Raw genomic sequence first — 16,226 nt, 5'->3', positions numbered from 1 at the left:
AAGCACACATGAGTCTTTCATGTTTCTGCAGAACGGTGCTGCCTGCCACCTGTTAACAGACACAAGCAACTACACCTCAGGAAATAGGAAGGCAGGAGGCGGGCTGGTTTATGCAAATAAAAGCATGCACTGTGTCCAACCCTTCAGGAGGTTCAGGCAGTGTGCTAGAGCCTTCTTGGTCACAAGAGGTTGGGCACTAGTCCCGGGGAGCCTGTTTAGGCTGAAAGGACTGTGTATGGGCCGGCCTGATCTCCCTGTACTCCTGCACAGGACTCACTCTAAATGACAGGGCTAGAGAGTTCTGCCAGCAAAGCCTATATACAATGGCCGTTCGTGGCCGTTTGGGCAGGCAGGTGGTTGGTTGGGCAGAGGGCGAGGAGGAAGAACTGTGTTCACTCCTCTGCCTGCCTTTTTACCTCTCGCTTCCCCCCACTCACTCCTCCATCTGCCTCCCACTATGTCACACTAACTTTCCTCCTGACCTCCATTTCAAATAGGTCACTTCATTCCAACTAGGCCCAGTGAAAAGGACAAGACGTTGGGTTCTTTATGCATTTTTTCCAAAGACAAAATGCCGCGCTGCGCCCATTTGCAAGTCCACAAAGCTAGCACAGTCCTAAGACGGTTTTTCATTTAAGCACTGTAGTACACCTGCCAAAAGGGCAGTGAAGCATTCCAGGACGAACTGCAGACCTAGCTGGAGGACGGGAGTGTGTGGAGCAAGCTCCAACTCCATCTCCCTGTTCCAGAAGTCCGAGGCCGGCAGTTATAGGAAGCGTGGAATGCAATCACATGAAAAGTAAAAACCCGTTTCAGGCATGTCAGAAGTGGGATTCGAACCCAGACCTGAACGCAGCACCTTAGATCACTCGGCCATCCTGACTCTGCCTTAGGCGCTTGCCTGAATCGGCTTAGAGGCTATGTTGGCAAGTCTTTGACCACACTTAAATCCTCTTGGATTTCCTAAAATGTCTCCACAGTCTGCCAGGAATATACTCTTGCGCATCCCACCCACCCCTCCTAACCCACCACCCTCCCCATCCATTTTAAAAATGTCACTTCATTCCCACTAGGCCCAGTTAAAAGGACAACACATTGGGTTCTTTATGCATTTTTTCCAAAGGCAAAATGTCGCGGTGCGCCCGTTTGCATGTCCACAAGGCCGGCCCAGTCCAAAGATGGTTTTTCACTGGAGTTCACTTTCCCAAAAAAGAAGCGAGGAAATACAGGAAGCACTGGAAATCAACCATGAGGCCTGCAGTGCGTGCTCCAACTCCATCTCCCTGTTCCAGAAAGCCTTGGCCAGCAGTTATAGGACGCCTGGAATGTTACAATCAAATGAAAAGAAAAATTCTGTTACAGACATGTCAGAAGTGGGATTCGAACCCACGCCTCCAGAGGAGACTGCGACCTGAACGCAGCGCCTTAGACCACTCGGCCATCCTGACTCTGCCATTTGCACCCCTCAGATGCGGCTTAGAGGCAATGTTGGAAAGTCTCAAAGACCACCCGCCTAAAATCCTCTCCTATTGCATTAAAGTCTCCCAATTCCTCCCAAAAGAATAATCACAGGCAGGGCAGCACTCATACAACGACTACTGGCACAGACGTGCAGGGTTCAATCCCTATGTACAGCAGCTACTTGTCACAAGCACACATGAGTCTTTCATGTTTCTGCAGAACGGTGCTGCCTGCCACCTGTTAACAGACACAAGCAACTACACCTCAGGAAATAGGAAGGCAGGAGGCGGGCTGGTTTATGCAAATAAAAGCATGCACTGTGTCCAACCCTTCAGGAGGTTCAGGCAGTGTGCTAGAGCCTTCTTGGTCACAAGAGGTTGGGCACTAGTCCCGGGGAGCCTGTTTAGGCTGAAAGGACTGTGTATGGGCCGGCCTGATCTCCCTGTACTCCTGCACAGGACTCACTCTAAATGATAGGGCTAAAGAGTTCTGCCAGCAAAGCCTATATACAATGGCCGTTCGGGGCCGTTTGGGCAGACAGGTGGTTGGTTGGGCAGAGGGCGAGGAGGAAGAACTGTGTTCACTCCTCTGCCTGCCTTTTTACCTCTCGCTTCCCCCCACTCACTCCTCCATCTGCCTCCCACTATGTCACACTAACTTTCCTCCTGACCTCCATTTCAAATAGGTCACTTCATTCCAACTAGGCCCAGTGAAAAGGACAAGACGTTGGGTTCTTTATGCATTTTTTCCAAAGACAAAATGCTGCGCTGCGCCCATTTGCAAGTCCACAAAGCTAGCACAGTCCTAAGACGGTTTTTCATTTAAGCACTGTAGTACACCTGCCAAAAGGGCAGTGAAGCATTCCAGGACGAACTGCAGACCTAGCTGGAGGACGGGAGTGTGTGGAGCAAGCTCCAACTCCATCTCCCTGTTCCAGAAATCCGTGGCCGGCAGTTATAGGAAGCGTGGAATGCAATCACATGAAAAGTAAAAACCCGTTTCAGGCATGTCAGAAGTGGGATTCGAACCCAGACCTGAACGCAGCACCTTAGACCACTCGGCCATCCTGACTCTGCCTTAGGCGCTCGCCTGAATCGGCTTAGAGGCTATGTTGGCAAGTCTTTGACCACACTTAAATCCTCTTGGATTTCCTAAAATGTCTCCACAGTCTGCCAGGAATATACTCTCGCGCATCCCACCCACCCCTCCTAACCCACCACCCTCCCCATCCATTTTAAAAATGTCACTTCATTCCCACTAGGCCCAGTTAAAAGGACAACACATTGGGTTCTTTATGCATTTTTTCCAAAGGCAAAATGTCGCGGTGCGCCCGTTTGCATGTCCACAAGGCCGGCCCAGTCCAAAGATGGTTTTTCACTGGAGTTCACTTTCCCAAAAAAGAAGCGAGGAAATACAGGAAGCACTGGAAATCAACCATGAGGCCTGCAGTGCGTGCTCCAACTCCATCTCCCTGTTCCAGAAAGCCTTGGCCAGCAGTTATAGGACGCCTGGAATGTTACAATCAAATGAAAAGAAAAATTCTGTTACAGACATGTCAGAAGTGGGATTCGAACCCACGCTTCCAGAGGAGACTGCGACCTGAACGCAGCGCCTTAGACCACTCGGCCATCCTGACTCTGCCATTTGCACCCCTCAGATGCGGCTTAGAGGCAATGTTGGAAAGTCTCAAAGACCACCCGCCTAAAATCCTCTCCTATTGCATTAAAGTCTCCCAATTCCTCCCAAAAGAATAATCACAGGCAGGGCAGCACTCATACAACGACTACTGGCACAGACGTGCAGGGTTCAATCCCTATGTACAGCAGCTACTTGTCACAAGCACACATGAGTCTTTCATGTTTCTGCAGAACGGTGCTGCCTGCCACCTGTTAACAGACACAAGCAACTACACCTCAGGAAATAGGAAGGCAGGAGGCGGGCTGGTTTATGCAAATAAAAGCATGCACTGTGTCCAACCCTTCAGGAGGTTCAGGCAGTGTGCTAGAGCCTTCTTGGTCACAAGAGGTTGGGCACTAGTCCCGGGGAGCCTGTTTAGGCTGAAAGGACTGTGTATGGGCCGGCCTGATCTCCCTGTACTCCTGCACAGGACTCACTCTAAATGACAGGGCTAAAGAGTTCTGCCAGCAAAGCCTATATACAATGGCCGTTCGTGGCCGTTTGGGCAGGCAGGTGGTTGGTTGGGCAGAGGGCGAGGAGGAAGAACTGTGTTCACTCCTCTGCCTGCCTTTTTACCTCTCGCTTCCCCCCACTCACTCCTCCATCTGCCTCCCACTATGTCACACTAACTTTCCACCTGACCCCCATTTCAAATAGGTCACTTCATTCCAACTAGGCCCAGTGAAAAGGACAAGACGTTGGGTTCTTTATGCATTTTTTCCAAAGACAAAATGCCGCGCTGCGCCCATTTGCAAGTCCACAAAGCTAGCACAGTCCTAAGACGGTTTTTCATTTAAGCACTGTAGTACACCTGCCAAAAGGGCAGTGAAGCATTCCAGGACGAACTGCAGACCTAGCTGGAGGACGGGAGTGTGTGGAGCAAGCTCCAACTCCATCTCCCTGTTCCAGAAGTCTGTGGCCGGCAGTTATAGGAAGCGTGGAATGCAATCACATGAAAAGTAAAAACCCGTTTCAGGCATGTCAGAAGTGGGATTCGAACCCAGACCTGAACGCAGCACCTTAGACCACTCGGCCATCCTGACTCTGCCTTAGGCGCTTGCCTGAATCGGCTTAGAGGCTATGTTGGCAAGTCTTTGACCACACTTAAATCCTCTTGGATTTCCTAAAATGTCTCCACAGTCTTCCAGGAATATACTCTCGCGCATCCCACCCACCCCTCCTAACCCACCACCCTCCCCATCCATTTTAAAAATGTCACTTCATTCCCACTAGGCACAGTTAAAAGGACAACACATTGGGTTCTTTATGCATTTTTTCCAAAGGCAAAATGTCGCGGTGCGCCCGTTTGCATGTCCACAAGGCCGGCCCAGTCCAAAGATGGTTTTTCACTGGAGTTCACTTTCCCAAAAAAGAAGCGAGGAAATACAGGAAGCACTGGAAATCAACCATGAGGCCTGCAGTGCGTGCTCCAACTCCATCTCCCTGTTCCAGAAAGCCTTGGCCAGCAGTTATAGGACGCCTGGAATGTTACAATCAAATGAAAAGAAAAATTCTGTTACAGACATGTCAGAAGTGGGATTCGAACCCACGCCTCCAGAGGAGACTGCGACCTGAACGCAGCGTCTTAGACCACTCGGCCATCCTGACTCTGCCATTTGCACCCCTCAGATGCGGCTTAGAGGCAATGTTGGAAAGTCTCAAAGACCACCCGCCTAAAATCCTCTCCTATTGCATTAAAGTCTCCCAATTCCTCCCAAAAGAATAATCACAGGCAGGGCAGCACTCATACAATGACTACTGGCACAGACGTGCAGGGTTCAATCCCTATGTACAGCAGCTACTTGTCACAAGCACACATGAGTCTTTCATGTTTCTGCAGAACGGTGCTGCCTGCCACCTGTTAACAGACACAAGCAACTACACCTCAGGAAATAGGAAGGCAGGAGGCGGGCTGGTTTATGCAAATAAAAGCATGCACTGTGTCCAACCCTTCAGGAGGTTCAGGCAGTGTGCTAGAGCCTTCTTGGTCACAAGAGGTTGGGCACTAGTCCCGGGGAGCCTGTTTAGGCTGAAAGGACTGTGTATGGGCCGGCCTGATCTCCCTGTACTCCTGCACAGGACTCACTCTAAATGACAGGGCTAAAGAGTTCTGCCAGCAAAGCCTATATACAATGGCCGTTCGTGGCCGTTTGGGCAGGCAGGTGGTTGGTTGGGCAGAGGGCAAGGAGGAAGAACTGTGTTCACTCCTCTGCCTGCCTTTTTACCTCTCGCTTCCCCCCACTCACTCCTCCATCTGCCTCCCACTATGTCACACTAACTTTCCTCCTGACCTCCATTTCAAATAGGTCACTTCATTCCAACTAGGCCCAGTGAAAAGGACAAGACGTTGGGTTCTTTATGCATTTTTTCCAAAGACAAAATGCCGCGCTGCGCCCATTTGCAAGTCCACAAAGCTAGCACAGTCCTAAGACGGTTTTTCATTTAAGCACTGTAGTACACCTGCCAAAAGGGCAGTGAAGCATTCCAGGACGAACTGCAGACCTAGCTGGAGGACGGGAGTGTGTGGAGCAAGCTCCAACTCCATCTCCCTGTTCCAGAAGTCCGAGGCCGGCAGTTATAGGAAGCGTGGAATGCAATCACATGAAAAGTAAAAACCTGTTTCAGGCATGTCAGAAGTGGGATTCGAACCCAGACCTGAACGCAGCACCTTAGATCACTCGGCCATCCTGACTCTGCCTTAGGCGCTTGCCTGAATCGGCTTAGAGGCTATGTTGGCAAGTCTTTGACCACACTTAAATCCTCTTGGATTTCCTAAAATGTCTCCACAGTCTGCCAGGAATATACTCTTGCGCATCCCACCCACCCCTCCTAACCCACCACCCTCCCCATCCATTTTAAAAATGTCACTTCATTCCCACTAGGCCCAGTTAAAAGGACAACACATTGGGTTCTTTATGCATTTTTTCCAAAGGCAAAATGTCGCGGTGCGCCCGTTTGCATGTCCACAAGGCCGGCCCAGTCCAAAGATGGTTTTTCACTGGAGTTCACTTTCCCAAAAAAGAAGCGAGGAAATACAGGAAGCACTGGAAATCAACCATGAGGCCTGCAGTGCGTGCTCCAACTCCATCTCCCTGTTCCAGAAAGCCTTGGCCAGCAGTTATAGGACGCCTGGAATGTTACAATCAAATGAAAAGAAAAATTCTGTTACAGACATGTCAGAAGTGGGATTCGAACCCACGCTTCCAGAGGAGACTGCGACCTGAACGCAGCGCCTTAGACCACTCGGCCATCCTGACTCTGCCATTTGCACCCCTCAGATGCGGCTTAGAGGCAATGTTGGAAAGTCTCAAAGACCACCCGCCTAAAATCCTCTCCTATTGCATTAAAGTCTCCCAATTCCTCCCAAAAGAATAATCACAGGCAGGGCAGCACTCATACAACGACTACTGGCACAGACGTGCAGGGTTCAATCCCTATGTACAGCAGCTACTTGTCACAAGCACACATGAGTCTTTCATGTTTCTGCAGAACGGTGCTGCCTGCCACCTGTTAACAGACACAAGCAACTACACCTCAGGAAATAGGAAGGCAGGAGGCGGGCTGGTTTATGCAAATAAAAGCATGCACTGTGTCCAACCCTTCAGGAGGTTCAGGCAGTGTGCTAGAGCCTTCTTGGTCACAAGAGGTTGGGCACTAGTCCCGGGGAGCCTGTTTAGGCTGAAAGGACTGTGTATGGGCCGGCCTGATCTCCCTGTACTCCTGCACAGGACTCACTCTAAATGACAGGGCTAAAGAGTTCTGCCAGCAAAGCCTATATACAATGGCCGTTCGTGGCCGTTTGGGCAGGCAGGTGGTTGGTTGGGCAGAGGGCGAGGAGGAAGAACTGTGTTCACTCCTCTGCCTGCCTTTTTACCTCTCGCTTCCCCCCACTCACTCCTCCATCTGCCTCCCACTATGTCACACTAACTTTCCACCTGACCCCCATTTCAAATAGGTCACTTCATTCCAACTAGGCCCAGTGAAAAGGACAAGACGTTGGGTTCTTTATGCATTTTTTCCAAAGACAAAATGCCGCGCTGCGCCCATTTGCAAGTCCACAAAGCTAGCACAGTCCTAAGACGGTTTTTCATTTAAGCACTGTAGTACACCTGCCAAAAGGGCAGTGAAGCATTCCAGGACGAACTGCAGACCTAGCTGGAGGACGGGAGTGTGTGGAGCAAGCTCCAACTCCATCTCCCTGTTCCAGAAGTCTGTGGCCGGCAGTTATAGGAAGCGTGGAATGCAATCACATGAAAAGTAAAAACCCGTTTCAGGCATGTCAGAAGTGGGATTCGAACCCAGACCTGAACGCAGCACCTTAGACCACTCGGCCATCCTGACTCTGCCTTAGGCGCTTGCCTGAATCGGCTTAGAGGCTATGTTGGCAAGTCTTTGACCACACTTAAATCCTCTTGGATTTCCTAAAATGTCTCCACAGTCTTCCAGGAATATACTCTCGCGCATCCCACCCACCCCTCCTAACCCACCACCCTCCCCATCCATTTTAAAAATGTCACTTCATTCCCACTAGGCACAGTTAAAAGGACAACACATTGGGTTCTTTATGCATTTTTTCCAAAGGCAAAATGTCGCGGTGCGCCCGTTTGCATGTCCACAAGGCCGGCCCAGTCCAAAGATGGTTTTTCACTGGAGTTCACTTTCCCAAAAAAGAAGCGAGGAAATACAGGAAGCACTGGAAATCAACCATGAGGCCTGCAGTGCGTGCTCCAACTCCATCTCCCTGTTCCAGAAAGCCTTGGCCAGCAGTTATAGGACGCCTGGAATGTTACAATCAAATGAAAAGAAAAATTCTGTTACAGACATGTCAGAAGTGGGATTCGAACCCACGCCTCCAGAGGAGACTGCGACCTGAACGCAGCGTCTTAGACCACTCGGCCATCCTGACTCTGCCATTTGCACCCCTCAGATGCGGCTTAGAGGCAATGTTGGAAAGTCTCAAAGACCACCCGCCTAAAATCCTCTCCTATTGCATTAAAGTCTCCCAATTCCTCCCAAAAGAATAATCACAGGCAGGGCAGCACTCATACAATGACTACTGGCACAGACGTGCAGGGTTCAATCCCTATGTACAGCAGCTACTTGTCACAAGCACACATGAGTCTTTCATGTTTCTGCAGAACGGTGCTGCCTGCCACCTGTTAACAGACACAAGCAACTACACCTCAGGAAATAGGAAGGCAGGAGGCGGGCTGGTTTATGCAAATAAAAGCATGCACTGTGTCCAACCCTTCAGGAGGTTCAGGCAGTGTGCTAGAGCCTTCTTGGTCACAAGAGGTTGGGCACTAGTCCCGGGGAGCCTGTTTAGGCTGAAAGGACTGTGTATGGGCCGGCCTGATCTCCCTGTACTCCTGCACAGGACTCACTCTAAATGACAGGGCTAAAGAGTTCTGCCAGCAAAGCCTATATACAATGGCCGTTCGTGGCCGTTTGGGCAGGCAGGTGGTTGGTTGGGCAGAGGGCAAGGAGGAAGAACTGTGTTCACTCCTCTGCCTGCCTTTTTACCTCTCGCTTCCCCCCACTCACTCCTCCATCTGCCTCCCACTATGTCACACTAACTTTCCTCCTGACCTCCATTTCAAATAGGTCACTTCATTCCAACTAGGCCCAGTGAAAAGGACAAGACGTTGGGTTCTTTATGCATTTTTTCCAAAGACAAAATGCCGCGCTGCGCCCATTTGCAAGTCCACAAAGCTAGCACAGTCCTAAGACGGTTTTTCATTTAAGCACTGTAGTACACCTGCCAAAAGGGCAGTGAAGCATTCCAGGACGAACTGCAGACCTAGCTGGAGGACGGGAGTGTGTGGAGCAAGCTCCAACTCCATCTCCCTGTTCCAGAAGTCCGAGGCCGGCAGTTATAGGAAGCGTGGAATGCAATCACATGAAAAGTAAAAACCTGTTTCAGGCATGTCAGAAGTGGGATTCGAACCCAGACCTGAACGCAGCACCTTAGATCACTCGGCCATCCTGACTCTGCCTTAGGCGCTTGCCTGAATCGGCTTAGAGGCTATGTTGGCAAGTCTTTGACCACACTTAAATCCTCTTGGATTTCCTAAAATGTCTCCACAGTCTGCCAGGAATATACTCTTGCGCATCCCACCCACCCCTCCTAACCCACCACCCTCCCCATCCATTTTAAAAATGTCACTTCATTCCCACTAGGCCCAGTTAAAAGGACAACACATTGGGTTCTTTATGCATTTTTTCCAAAGGCAAAATGTCGCGGTGCGCCCGTTTGCATGTCCACAAGGCCGGCCCAGTCCAAAGATGGTTTTTCACTGGAGTTCACTTTCCCAAAAAAGAAGCGAGGAAATACAGGAAGCACTGGAAATCAACCATGAGGCCTGCAGTGCGTGCTCCAACTCCATCTCCCTGTTCCAGAAAGCCTTGGCCAGCAGTTATAGGACGCCTGGAATGTTACAATCAAATGAAAAGAAAAATTCTGTTACAGACATGTCAGAAGTGGGATTCGAACCCACGCCTCCAGAGGAGACTGCGACCTGAACGCAGCGCCTTAGACCACTCGGCCATCCTGACTCTGCCATTTGCACCCCTCAGATGCGGCTTAGAGGCAATGTTGGAAAGTCTCAAAGACCACCCGCCTAAAATCCTCTCCTATTGCATTAAAGTCTCCCAATTCCTCCCAAAAGAATAATCACAGGCAGGGCAGCACTCATACAACGACTACTGGCACAGACGTGCAGGGTTCAATCCCTATGTACAGCAGCTACTTGTCACAAGCACACATGAGTCTTTCATGTTTCTGCAGAACGGTGCTGCCTGCCACCTGTTAACAGACACAAGCAACTACACCTCAGGAAATAGGAAGGCAGGAGGCGGGCTGGTTTATGCAAATAAAAGCATGCACTGTGTCCAACCCTTCAGGAGGTTCAGGCAGTGTGCTAGAGCCTTCTTGGTCACAAGAGGTTGGGCACTAGTCCCGGGGAGCCTGTTTAGGCTGAAAGGACTGTGTATGGGCCGGCCTGATCTCCCTGTACTCCTGCACAGGACTCACTCTAAATGATAGGGCTAAAGAGTTCTGCCAGCAAAGCCTATATACAATGGCCGTTCGGGGCCGTTTGGGCAGACAGGTGGTTGGTTGGGCAGAGGGCGAGGAGGAAGAACTGTGTTCACTCCTCTGCCTGCCTTTTTACCTCTCGCTTCCCCCCACTCACTCCTCCATCTGCCTCCCACTATGTCACACTAACTTTCCTCCTGACCTCCATTTCAAATAGGTCACTTCATTCCAACTAGGCCCAGTGAAAAGGACAAGACGTTGGGTTCTTTATGCATTTTTTCCAAAGACAAAATGCTGCGCTGCGCCCATTTGCAAGTCCACAAAGCTAGCACAGTCCTAAGACGGTTTTTCATTTAAGCACTGTAGTACACCTGCCAAAAGGGCAGTGAAGCATTCCAGGACGAACTGCAGACCTAGCTGGAGGACGGGAGTGTGTGGAGCAAGCTCCAACTCCATCTCCCTGTTCCAGAAATCCGTGGCCGGCAGTTATAGGAAGCGTGGAATGCAATCACATGAAAAGTAAAAACCCATTTCAGGCATGTCAGAAGTGGGATTCGAACCCACGCCTCCAGAGGAGACTGCGACCTGAACGCAGCGCCTTAGACCACTCGGCCATCCTGACTCTGCCTTAGGCGCTCGCCTGAATCGGCTTAGAGGCTATGTTGGCAAGTCTTTGACCACACTTAAATCCTCTTGGATTTCCTAAAATGTCTCCACAGTCTGCCAGGAATATACTCTCGCGCATCCCACCCACCCCTCCTAACCCACCACCCTCCCCATCCATTTTAAAAATGTCACTTCATTCCCACTAGGCCCAGTTAAAAGGACAACACATTGGGTTCTTTATGCATTTTTTCCAAAGGCAAAATGTCGCGGTGCGCCCGTTTGCATGTCCACAAGGCCGGCCCAGTCCAAAGATGGTTTTTCACTGGAGTTCACTTTCCCAAAAAAGAAGCGAGGAAATACAGGAAGCACTGGAAATCAACCATGAGGCCTGCAGTGCGTGCTCCAACTCCATCTCCCTGTTCCAGAAAGCCTTGGCCAGCAGTTATAGGACGCCTGGAATGTTACAATCAAATGAAAAGAAAAAATCTGTTACAGACATGTCAGAGGTGGGATTCGAACCCACTGCGACCTGAACGCAGCGCCTTAGACCACTCGGCCATCCTGACTCTGCCGTTTGCACCCCTCAGATGCGGCTTAGAGGCAATGTTGGAAAGTCTCAAAGACCACCCGCCTAAAATCCTCTCCTATTGCATTAAAGTCTCCAAATTCCTCCCAAAAGAATAATCACAGGCAGGGCAGCACTCATACAACGACTACTGGCACAGACGTGCAGGGTTCAATCCCTATGTACAGCAGCTACTTGTCACAAGCACACATGAGTCTTTCATGTTTCTGCAGAACGGTGCTGCCTGCCACCTGTTAACAGACACGAGCAACTACACCTCAGGAAATAGGAAGGCAGGAGGCGGGCTGGTTTATGCAAATAAAAGCATGCACTGTGTCCAACCCTTCAGGAGGTTCAGGCAGTGTGCTAGAGCCTTCTTGGTCACAAGAGGTTGGGCACTAGTGCCGGGGAGCCTGTTTAGGCTGAAAGGACTGTGTATGGGCCGGCCTGATCTCCCTGTACTCCTGCACAGGACTCACTCTAAATTACAGGGCTAAAGAGTTCTGCCAGCAAAGCCTATATACAATGGCCGTTCGTGGCCGTTCGGGGCCGTTTGGGCAGGCAGGTGGTTGGTTGGGCAGAGGGCGAGGAGGAAGAACTGTGTTCACTCCTCTGCCTGCCTTTTTACCTCTCGCTTCCCCCCACTCACTCCTCCATCTGCCTCCCACTATGTCACACTAACTTTCCACCTGACCCCCATTTCAAATAGGTCACTTCATTCCAACTAGGCCCAGTGAAAAGGACAAGACGTTGGGTTCTTTATGCATTTTTTCCAAAGACAAAATGCCGCGCTGCGCCCATTTGCAAGTCCACAAAGCTAGCACAGTCCTAAGACGGTTTTTCATTTAAGCACTGTAGTACACCTGCCAAAAGGGCAGTCAAGCATTCCAGGACCAACTGCAGACCTAGCTGGAGGACGGGAGTGTGTGGAGCAAGCTCCAACTCCATCTCCCTGTTCCAGAAATCCGTGGCCGGCAGTTATAGGAAGCGTGGAATGCAATCACATGAAAAGTAAAAACCCATTTCAGGCATGTCAGAAGTGGGATTCGAACCCACGCCTCCAGAGGAGACTGCGACCTGAACGCAGCGCCTTAGACCACTCGGCCATCCTGACTCTGCCTTAGGCGCTCGCCTGAATCGGCTTAGAGGCTATGTTGGCAAGTCTTTGACCACACTTAAATCCTCTTGGATTTCCTAAAATGTCTCCACAGTCTGCCAGGAATATACTCTCGCGCATCCCACCCACCCCTCCTAACCCACCACCCTCCCCATCCATTTTAAAAATGTCACTTCATTCCCACTAGGCCCAGTTAAAAGGACAACACATTGGGTTCTTTATGCATTTTTTCCAAAGGCAAAATGTCGCGGTGCGCCCGTTTGCATGTCCACAAGGCCGGCCCAGTCCAAAGATGGTTTTTCACTGGAGTTCACTTTCCCAAAAAAGAAGCGAGGAAATACAGGAAGCACTGGAAATCAACCATGAGGCCTGCAGTGCGTGCTCCAACTCCATCTCCCTGTTCCAGAAAGCCTTGGCCAGCAGTTATAGGACGCCTGGAATGTTACAATCAAATGAAAAGAAAAAATCTGTTACAGACATGTCAGAGGTGGGATTCGAACCCACTGCGACCTGAACGCAGCGCCTTAGACCACTCGGCCATCCTGACTCTGCCATTTGCACCCCTCAGATGCGGCTTAGAGGCAATGTTGGAAAGTCTCAAAGACCACCCGCCTAAAATCCTCTCCTATTGCATTAAAGTCTCCCAATTCCTCCCAAAAGAATAATCACAGGCAGGGCAGCACTCATACAACGACTACTGGCACAGACGTGCAGGGTTCAATCCCTATGTACAGCAGCTACTTGTCACAAGCACACATGAGTCTTTCATGTTTCTGCAGAACGGTGCTGCCTGCCACCTGTTAACAGACACAAGCAACTACACCTCAGGAAATAGGAAGGCAGGAGGCGGGCTGGTTTATGCAAATAAAAGCATGCACTGTGTCCAACCCTTCAGGAGGTTCAGGCAGTGTGCTAGAGCCTTCTTGGTCACAAGAGGTTGGGCACTAGTCCCGGGGAGCCTGTTTAGGCTGAAAGGACTGTGTATGGGCCGGCCTGATCTCCCTGTACTCCTGCACAGGACTCACTCTAAATGACAGGGCTAGAGAGTTCTGCCAGCAAAGCCTATATACAATGGCCGTTCGTGGCCGTTTGGGCAGGCAGGTGGTTGGTTGGGCAGAGGGCGAGGAGGAAGAACTGTGTTCACTCCTCTGCCTGCCTTTTTACCTCTCGCTTCCCCCCACTCACTCCTCCATCTGCCTCCCACTATGTCACACTAACTTTCCTCCTGACCTCCATTTCAAATAGGTCACTTCATTCCAACTAGGCCCAGTGAAAAGGACAAGACGTTGGGTTCTTTATGCATTTTTTCCAAAGACAAAATGCCGCGCTGCGCCCATTTGCAAGTCCACAAAGCTAGCACAGTCCTAAGACGGTTTTTCATTTAAGCACTGTAGTACACCTGCCAAAAGGGCAGTGAAGCATTCCAGGACGAACTGCAGACCTAGCTGGAGGACGGGAGTGTGTGGAGCAAGCTCCAACTCCATCTCCCTGTTCCAGAAGTCCGAGGCCGGCAGTTATAGGAAGCGTGGAATGCAATCACATGAAAAGTAAAAACCCGTTTCAGGCATGTCAGAAGTGGGATTCGAACCCAGACCTGAACGCAGCACCTTAGATCACTCGGCCATCCTGACTCTGCCTTAGGCGCTTGCCTGAATCGGCTTAGAGGCTATGTTGGCAAGTCTTTGACCACACTTAAATCCTCTTGGATTTCCTAAAATGTCTCCACAGTCTGCCAGGAATATACTCTTGCGCATCCCACCCACCCCTCCTAACCCACCACCCTCCCCATCCATTTTAAAAATGTCACTTCATTCCCACTAGGCCCAGTTAAAAGGACAACACATTGGGTTCTTTATGCATTTTTTCCAAAGGCAAAATGTCGCGGTGCGCCCGTTTGCATGTCCACAAGGCCGGCCCAGTCCAAAGATGGTTTTTCACTGGAGTTCACTTTCCCAAAAAAGAAGCGAGGAAATACAGGAAGCACTGGAAATCAACCATGAGGCCTGCAGTGCGTGCTCCAACTCCATCTCCCTGTTCCAGAAAGCCTTGGCCAGCAGTTATAGGACGCCTGGAATGTTACAATCAAATGAAAAGAAAAATTCTGTTACAGACATGTCAGAAGTGGGATTCGAACCCACGCCTCCAGAGGAGACTGCGACCTGAACGCAGCGCCTTAGACCACTCGGCCATCCTGACTCTGCCATTTGCACCCCTCAGATGCGGCTTAGAGGCAATGTTGGAAAGTCTCAAAGACCACCCGCCTAAAATCCTCTCCTATTGCATTAAAGTCTCCCAATTCCTCCCAAAAGAATAATCACAGGCAGGGCAGCACTCATACAACGACTACTGGCACAGACGTGCAGGGTTCAATCCCTATGTACAGCAGCTACTTGTCACAAGCACACATGAGTCTTTCATGTTTCTGCAGAACGGTGCTGCCTGCCACCTGTTAACAGACACAAGCAACTACACCTCAGGAAATAGGAAGGCAGGAGGCGGGCTGGTTTATGCAAATAAAAGCATGCACTGTGTCCAACCCTTCAGGAGGTTCAGGCAGTGTGCTAGAGCCTTCTTGGTCACAAGAGGTTGGGCACTAGTCCCGGGGAGCCTGTTTAGGCTGAAAGGACTGTGTATGGGCCGGCCTGATCTCCCTGTACTCCTGCACAGGACTCACTCTAAATGATAGGGCTAAAGAGTTCTGCCAGCAAAGCCTATATACAATGGCCGTTCGGGGCCGTTTGGGCAGACAGGTGGTTGGTTGGGCAGAGGGCGAGGAGGAAGAACTGTGTTCACTCCTCTGCCTGCCTTTTTACCTCTCGCTTCCCCCCACTCACTCCTCCATCTGCCTCCCACTATGTCACACTAACTTTCCTCCTGACCTCCATTTCAAATAGGTCACTTCATTCCAACTAGGCCCAGTGAAAAGGACAAGACGTTGGGTTCTTTATGCATTTTTTCCAAAGACAAAATGCTGCGCTGCGCCCATTTGCAAGTCCACAAAGCTAGCACAGTCCTAAGACGGTTTTTCATTTAAGCACTGTAGTACACCTGCCAAAAGGGCAGTGAAGCATTCCAGGACGAACTGCAGACCTAGCTGGAGGACGGGAGTGTGTGGAGCAAGCTCCAACTCCATCTCCCTGTTCCAGAAATCCGTGGCCGGCAGTTATAGGAAGCGTGGAATGCAATCACATGAAAAGTAAAAACCCATTTCAGGCATGTCAGAAGTGGGATTCGAACCCACGCCTCCAGAGGAGACTGCGACCTGAACGCAGCGCCTTAGACCACTCGGCCATCCTGACTCTGCCTTAGGCGCTCGCCTGAATCGGCTTAGAGGCTATGTTGGCAAGTCTTTGACCACACTTAAATCCTCTTGGATTTCCTAAAATGTCTCCACAGTCTGCCAGGAATATACTCTCGCGCATCCCACCCACCCCTCCTAACCCACCACCCTCCCCATCCATTTTAAAAATGTCACTTCATTCCCACTAGGCCCAGTTAAAAGGACAACACATTGGGTTCTTTATGCATTTTTTCCAAAGGCAAAATGTCGCGGTGCGCCCGTTTGCATGTCCACAAGGCCGGCCCAGTCCAAAGATGGTTTTTCACTGGAGTTCACTTTCCCAAAAAAGAAGCGAGGAAATACAGGAAGCACTGGAAATCAACCATGAGGCCTGCAGTGCGTGCTCCAACTCCATCTCCCTGTTCCAGAAAGCCTTGGCCAGCAGTTATAGGACGCCTGGAATGTTACAATCAAATGAAAAGAA

General features: G+C 50.5%; 10 non-coding genes across 10 annotated transcripts; all 10 read right to left on the bottom strand.

Moving 5' to 3' along the window:
• Positions 1-1,365: 1,365 nt before the first annotated feature.
• TRNAL-CAG (transfer RNA leucine (anticodon CAG)) lies at positions 1,366-1,448 on the bottom strand. The gene has a single exon. It is a non-coding gene; the product is annotated as a tRNA-Leu (tRNA).
• A 1,566-nt stretch (positions 1,449-3,014) lies between these two features.
• Positions 3,015-3,097, bottom strand: TRNAL-CAG (transfer RNA leucine (anticodon CAG)). The gene has a single exon. It is a non-coding gene; the product is annotated as a tRNA-Leu (tRNA).
• A 1,566-nt stretch (positions 3,098-4,663) lies between these two features.
• On the bottom strand, positions 4,664-4,746 carry TRNAL-CAG (transfer RNA leucine (anticodon CAG)). Its single transcript has one exon. It is a non-coding gene; the product is annotated as a tRNA-Leu (tRNA).
• A 1,566-nt stretch (positions 4,747-6,312) lies between these two features.
• Positions 6,313-6,395, bottom strand: TRNAL-CAG (transfer RNA leucine (anticodon CAG)). The gene has a single exon. It is a non-coding gene; the product is annotated as a tRNA-Leu (tRNA).
• Positions 6,396-7,961: 1,566 nt separating this feature from the next.
• On the bottom strand, positions 7,962-8,044 carry TRNAL-CAG (transfer RNA leucine (anticodon CAG)). The gene has a single exon. It is a non-coding gene; the product is annotated as a tRNA-Leu (tRNA).
• A 1,566-nt stretch (positions 8,045-9,610) lies between these two features.
• TRNAL-CAG (transfer RNA leucine (anticodon CAG)) lies at positions 9,611-9,693 on the bottom strand. Its single transcript has one exon. It is a non-coding gene; the product is annotated as a tRNA-Leu (tRNA).
• Positions 9,694-10,713: 1,020 nt separating this feature from the next.
• Positions 10,714-10,796, bottom strand: TRNAL-CAG (transfer RNA leucine (anticodon CAG)). The gene has a single exon. It is a non-coding gene; the product is annotated as a tRNA-Leu (tRNA).
• Positions 10,797-12,376: 1,580 nt separating this feature from the next.
• TRNAL-CAG (transfer RNA leucine (anticodon CAG)) lies at positions 12,377-12,459 on the bottom strand. Its single transcript has one exon. It is a non-coding gene; the product is annotated as a tRNA-Leu (tRNA).
• Positions 12,460-14,575: 2,116 nt separating this feature from the next.
• On the bottom strand, positions 14,576-14,658 carry TRNAL-CAG (transfer RNA leucine (anticodon CAG)). The gene has a single exon. It is a non-coding gene; the product is annotated as a tRNA-Leu (tRNA).
• Positions 14,659-15,678: 1,020 nt separating this feature from the next.
• TRNAL-CAG (transfer RNA leucine (anticodon CAG)) lies at positions 15,679-15,761 on the bottom strand. The gene has a single exon. It is a non-coding gene; the product is annotated as a tRNA-Leu (tRNA).
• Positions 15,762-16,226: the final 465 nt, after the last annotated feature.

This window comes from Ambystoma mexicanum, chromosome 11, assembly GCF_040938575.1.
Source record: "Ambystoma mexicanum isolate Mex_15411 chromosome 11, UKY_AmexF1_1, whole genome shotgun sequence".
Taxonomy (NCBI): domain Eukaryota; kingdom Metazoa; phylum Chordata; class Amphibia; order Caudata; family Ambystomatidae; genus Ambystoma; species Ambystoma mexicanum.
Note: the sequence above shows the minus strand (reverse complement) of the source record. Positions and strands in the feature narration are given on the sequence as shown.